General features: G+C 53.8%; 5 non-coding genes and 1 pseudogene across 5 annotated transcripts; all 6 read right to left on the reverse strand.

Annotated features, from left to right (window-relative positions):
* Positions 1-350: 350 nt before the first annotated feature.
* On the reverse strand, positions 351-459 carry LOC142201452 (5S ribosomal RNA; annotated as a pseudogene).
* Positions 460-1,178: 719 nt separating this feature from the next.
* LOC142201873 (5S ribosomal RNA) lies at positions 1,179-1,297 on the reverse strand. The gene has a single exon (XR_012715759.1). It is a non-coding gene; the product is annotated as a 5S ribosomal RNA (ribosomal RNA).
* Positions 1,298-2,018: 721 nt separating this feature from the next.
* Positions 2,019-2,137, reverse strand: LOC142201807 (5S ribosomal RNA). The gene has a single exon (XR_012715696.1). It is a non-coding gene; the product is annotated as a 5S ribosomal RNA (ribosomal RNA).
* A 721-nt stretch (positions 2,138-2,858) lies between these two features.
* Positions 2,859-2,977, reverse strand: LOC142201801 (5S ribosomal RNA). The gene has a single exon (XR_012715691.1). It is a non-coding gene; the product is annotated as a 5S ribosomal RNA (ribosomal RNA).
* Positions 2,978-3,704: 727 nt separating this feature from the next.
* On the reverse strand, positions 3,705-3,823 carry LOC142202003 (5S ribosomal RNA). Its single transcript, XR_012715882.1, has one exon. It is a non-coding gene; the product is annotated as a 5S ribosomal RNA (ribosomal RNA).
* Positions 3,824-4,544: 721 nt separating this feature from the next.
* Positions 4,545-4,663, reverse strand: LOC142201802 (5S ribosomal RNA). The gene has a single exon (XR_012715692.1). It is a non-coding gene; the product is annotated as a 5S ribosomal RNA (ribosomal RNA).
* Between the last annotated feature and the right edge of the window lie 337 nt (positions 4,664-5,000).

Genomic DNA, 5,000 nt, shown 5'->3' on the forward strand with positions numbered 1-5,000 from the left:
TTTTCCTTGGGTGCGTTGCCCTCAAAGATGTTCAGCCTGTGTTGCCCTGTAAATTGGTCTGCAGGTTACTAGCTATGGCCTCCAGCCCGGCGGGAGGCCCAGATGCTATGGAAATGAAGCCTGCTATTATTAAAAGTAAAAAGCCACAACGCTGGTGGCCACCACGCCCGCTGCGGCTGCAGCTGCTAAGAGTGATAGCGGTACGAATGAGAATACTAGGATTTTGCAAGGACTAAAGAGTGCAAGAGAGAAAGCGAATGTAAAAGAAGCAAGTGTGCAGTGTAAAAAGTGAATGTAAAAATGGCATAGAGGAGAGTGACCCCCTGCTGGTGGAAGTGAGGAAAAGCAAAAGCCTACAGCACCTGGTATTCCCAGGCGGTCTCCCATCCAAGTACTAACCAGGCCCGGCCCTGCTTAGCTTCCGAGATCAGGCATGTTCAGGGTGGTGTGGCCGTAGGCAGAGACAGGCCTCTCACTTACTCCTCTTCTACTTTGCAGCCTGGCTGCCGGCATCTCTTTGCACTACTCCACGCTAGGCCTTTTTCTTCACTTTTTGCCTTCTCTTAAGGGAACTTCATATTCCAGCAGGAGCAGTGCAAGGGCTGGGGGCGGCACTTATACCACAGGTGTGGTTCAGCAACCAGTCACAGGCCGCAGCCGCCCTCTTTCAAAAGGGCTGGGCGCAGGGTCTGCGCAGGGCTAAGAAACCATCCCGGGGTGAAAGAAAGAGCAAGCTGGGCCGGAGCCCGTTGTCCAGGAGTCGGCTAAGGAAGAAGGTGAGATGGCTGCCCGTGCCTGGAAGCGAAGCTTCTTTTCAGTCGGCTTCTCTTTTCCTTGGGCGCGTTGCCCTCAAAGATGTTCAGCCTGTGTTGCCCTGTAAATTGGTCTGCAGGTTACTAGCTATGGCCTCCAGCCCGGCGGGAGGCCCAGATGCTATGGAAATGAAGCCTGCTATTATTAAAAGTAAAAAGCCACAACGCTGGTGGCCACCACGCCCGCTGCGGCTGCAGCTGCTAAGAGTGATAGCGGTACGAATGAGAATACTAGGATTTTGCAAGGACTAAAGAGTGCAAGAGAGAAAGCGAATGTAAAAGAAGCAAGTGTGCAGTGTAAAAAGTGAATGTAAAAATGGCATAGAGGAGAGTGACCCCCTGCTGGTGGAAGTGAGGAAAACCAAAAGCCTACAGCACCTGGTATTCCCAGGCGGTCTCCCATCCAAGTACTAACCAGGCCTGACCCTGCTTAGCTTCCGAGATCAGACGAGATCGGGCGTGTTCAGGGTGGTGTGGCCGTAGGCAGAGACAGGCCTCTCACTTACTCCTCTTCTACTTTGCAGCCTGGCTGCCGGCAGCTCTTTGCACTACTCCACGCTAGGCCTTTTTCTTCACTTTTTGCCTTCTCTTAAGGGAACTTCATATTCCAGCAGGAGCAGTGCAAGGGCTGGGGGCGGCCCTTATACCCACAGGTGTGGTTCAGCAACCAGTCACAGGCCGCAGCCGCCCTCTTTCAAAAGGGCTGGGCGCAGGGTCTGCGCAGGGCTAAGAAACCATCCCGGGGGTGAAAGAAAGAGCAAGCTGGGCCGGAGCCCGTTGTCCAGGAGTCGGCTAAGGAAGAAGGTGAGATGGTTGCCCGTGCCTGGAAGCGAATCTGCTTTTCAGTCGGCTTCTCTTTTCCTTGGGCGTGTTGCCCTCAAAGATGTTCAGCCTGTGTTGCCCTGTAAATTGGTCTGCAGGTTACTAGCTATGGCCTCCAGCCCGGCGGGAGGCCCAGATGCTATGGAAATGAAGCCTGCTATTATTAAAAGTAAAAAGCCACAACGCTGGTGGCCACCACGCCCGCTGCGGCTGCAGCTGCTAAGAGTGATAGCGGTACGAATGAGAATACTAGGATTTTGCAAGGACTAAAGAGTGCAAGAGAGAAAGCGAATGTAAAAGAAGCAAGTGTGCAGTGTAAATAGTGAATGTAAAAATGGCATAGAGGAGAGTGACCCCCTGCTGGTGGAAGTGAGGAAAAGCAAAAGCCTACAGCACCTGGTATTCCCTGGCGGTCTCCCATCCAAGTACTAACCAGGCCCGGCCCTGCTTAGCTTCCGAGATCAGACGAGATCGGGCGTGTTCAGGGTGGTGTGGCCGTAGGCAGAGACAGGCCTCTCACTTACTCCTCTTCTACTTTGCAGCCTTGCTGCCGGCAGCTCTTTGCACTACTCCACGCTAGGCCTTTTTCTTCACTTTTTGCCTTCTCTTAAGGGAACTTCATATTCCAGCAGGAGCAGTGCAAGGGCTGGGGGCGGCCCTTATACCCACAGGTGTGGTTCAGCAACCAGTCACAGGCCGCAGCCGCCCTCTTTCAAAAGGGCTGGGCGCAGGGTCTGCGCAGGGCTAAGAAACCATCCCGGGGGTGAAAGAAAGAGCAAGCTGGGCCGGAGCCCGTTGTCCAGGAGTCGGCTAAGGAAGAAGGTGAGATGGTTGCCCGTGCCTGGAAGCGAAGCTGCTTTTCAGTCGGCTTCTCTTTTCCTTGGGCGCGTTGCCCTCAAAGATGTTCAGCCTGTGTTGCCCTGTAAATTGGTCTGCAGGTTACTAGCTATGGCCTCCAGCCCGGCGGGAGGCCCAGATGCTATGGAAATGAAGCCTGCTATTATTAAAAGTAAAAAGCCACAACGCTGGTGGCCACCACGCCCGCTGCGGCTGCAGCTGCTAAGAGTGATAGCGGTACGAATGAGAATACTAGGATTTTGCAAGGACTAAAGAGTGCAAGAGAGAAAGCGAATGTAAAAGAAGCAAGTGTGCAGTGTAAAAAGTGAATGTAAAAATAGCATAGAGGAGAGTGACCCCCTGCTGGTGGAAGTGAGGAAAAGCAAAAGCATACAGCACCTGGTATTCCCAGGCGGTCTCCCATCCAAGTACTAACCAGGCCCGACCCTGCTTAGCTTCCGAGATCAGACGAGATCGGGCGTGTTCAGGGTGGTGTGGCCGTAGGCAGAGACAGGCCTCTCACTTACTCCTCTTCTACTTTGCAGCCTGGCTGCCGGCAGCTCTTTGCACTACTCCACGCTAGGCCTTTTTCTTCACTTTTTGCCTTCTCTTAAGGGAACTTCATATTCCAGCAGGAGCAGTGCAAGGGCTGTGGGCGGCCCTTATACCCACAGGTGTGGTTCAGCAACCAGTCACAGGCCGCAGCCGCCCTCTTTCAAAAGGGCTAGGCGCAGGGTCTGCGCAGGGTTAAGAAACCATCCCGGGGGTGAAAGAAAGAGCAAGCTGGGCCGGAGCCCGTTGTCCAGGAGTCGGCTAAGGAAGAAGGTGAGATGGTTGCCCGTGCCTGGAAGCGAAGCTGCTTTTCAGTCGGCTTCTCTTTTCCTTGGGCGCGTTGCCCTCAAAGATGTTCAGCCTGTGTTGCCCTGTAAATTGGTCTGCAGGTTACTAGCTATGGCCTCCAGCCCGGCGGGAGGCCCAGATGCTATGGAAATGAAGCCTGCTATTATTAAAAGTAAAAAGCCACAACGCTGGTGGCCACCACGCCCGCTGCGGCTGCAGCTGCTAAGAGTGATAGCGGTACGAATGAGAATACTAGGATTTTGCAAGGACTAAAGAGTGCAAGAGAGAAAGCGAATGTAAAAGAAGCAAGTGTGCAGTGTAAAAAGTGAATGTAAAAATGGCATAGAGGAGAGTGACCCCCTGCTGGTGGAAGTGAGGAAAAGCAAAAGCAAAAGCCTACAGCACCTGGTATTCCCAGGCGGTCTCCCATCCAAGTACTAACCAGGCCCGGTCCTGCTTAGCTTCCGAGATCAGACGAGATCGGGCGTGTTCAGGGTGGTGTTGCCGTAGGCAGAGACAGGCCTCTCACTTACTCCTCTTCTACTTTGCAGCCTGGCTGCCGGCAGCTCTTTGCACTACTCCACGCTAGGCCTTTTTCTTCACTTTTTGCCTTCTCTTAAGGGAACTTCATATTCCAGCAGGAGCAGTGCAAGGGCTGTGGGCGGCCCTTATACCCACAGGTGTGGTTCAGCAACCAGTCACAGGCCGCAGCCGCCCTCTTTCAAAAGGGCTGGGCGCAGGGTCTGCGCAGGGCTAAGAAACCATCCCGGGGGTGAAAGAAAGAGCAAGCTGGGCCGGAGCCCGTTGTCCAGGAGTCGGCTAAGGAAGAAGGTGAGATGGTTGCCCGTGCCTGGAAGCGAAGCTGCTTTTCAGTCGGCTTCTCTTTTCCTAGGGCGCGTTGCCCTCAAAGATGTTCAGCCTGTGTTGCCCTGTAAATTGGTCTGCAGGTTACTAGCTATGGCCTCCAGCCCGGCGGGAGGCCCAGATGCTATGGAAATGAAGCCTGCTATTATTAAAAGTAAAAAGCCACAACGCTGGTGGCCACCACGCCCGCTGCGGCTGCAGCTGCTAAGAGTGATAGCGGTACGAATGAGAATACTAGGATTTTGCAAGGACTAAAGAGTGCAAGAGAGAAAGCGAATGTAAAAGAAGCAAGTGTGCAGTGTAAAAAGTGAATGTAAAAATAGCATAGAGGAGAGTGACCCCCTGCTGGTGGAAGTGAGGAAAAGCAAAAGCATACAGCACCTGGTATTCCCAGGCGGTCTCCCATCCAAGTACTAACCAGGCCCGACCCTGCTTAGCTTCCGAGATCAGACGAGATCGGGCGTGTTCAGGGTGGTGTGGCCGTAGGCAGAGACAGGTCTCTCACTTACTCCTCTTCTACTTTGCAGCCTGGCTGCCGGCAGCTCTTTGCACTACTCCACGCTAGGCCTTTTTCTTCACTTTTTGCCTTCTCTTAAGGGAACTTCATATTCCAGCAGGAGCAGTGCAAGGGCTGGGGGCGGCACTTATACCCACAGGTGTGGTTCAGCAACCAGTCACAGGCCGCAGCCGCCCTCTTTCAAAAGGGCTGGGCGCAGGGTCTGCGCAGGGTTAAGAAACCATCCCGGGGGTGAAAGAAAGAGCAAGCTGGGCCGGAGCCCGTTGTCCAGGAGTCGGCTAAGGAAGAAGGTGAGATGGTTGCCCATG

The sequence above is a fragment of the Leptodactylus fuscus genome, chromosome 4, assembly GCF_031893055.1.
Source record: "Leptodactylus fuscus isolate aLepFus1 chromosome 4, aLepFus1.hap2, whole genome shotgun sequence".
Lineage (NCBI taxonomy): Eukaryota > Metazoa > Chordata > Amphibia > Anura > Leptodactylidae > Leptodactylus > Leptodactylus fuscus.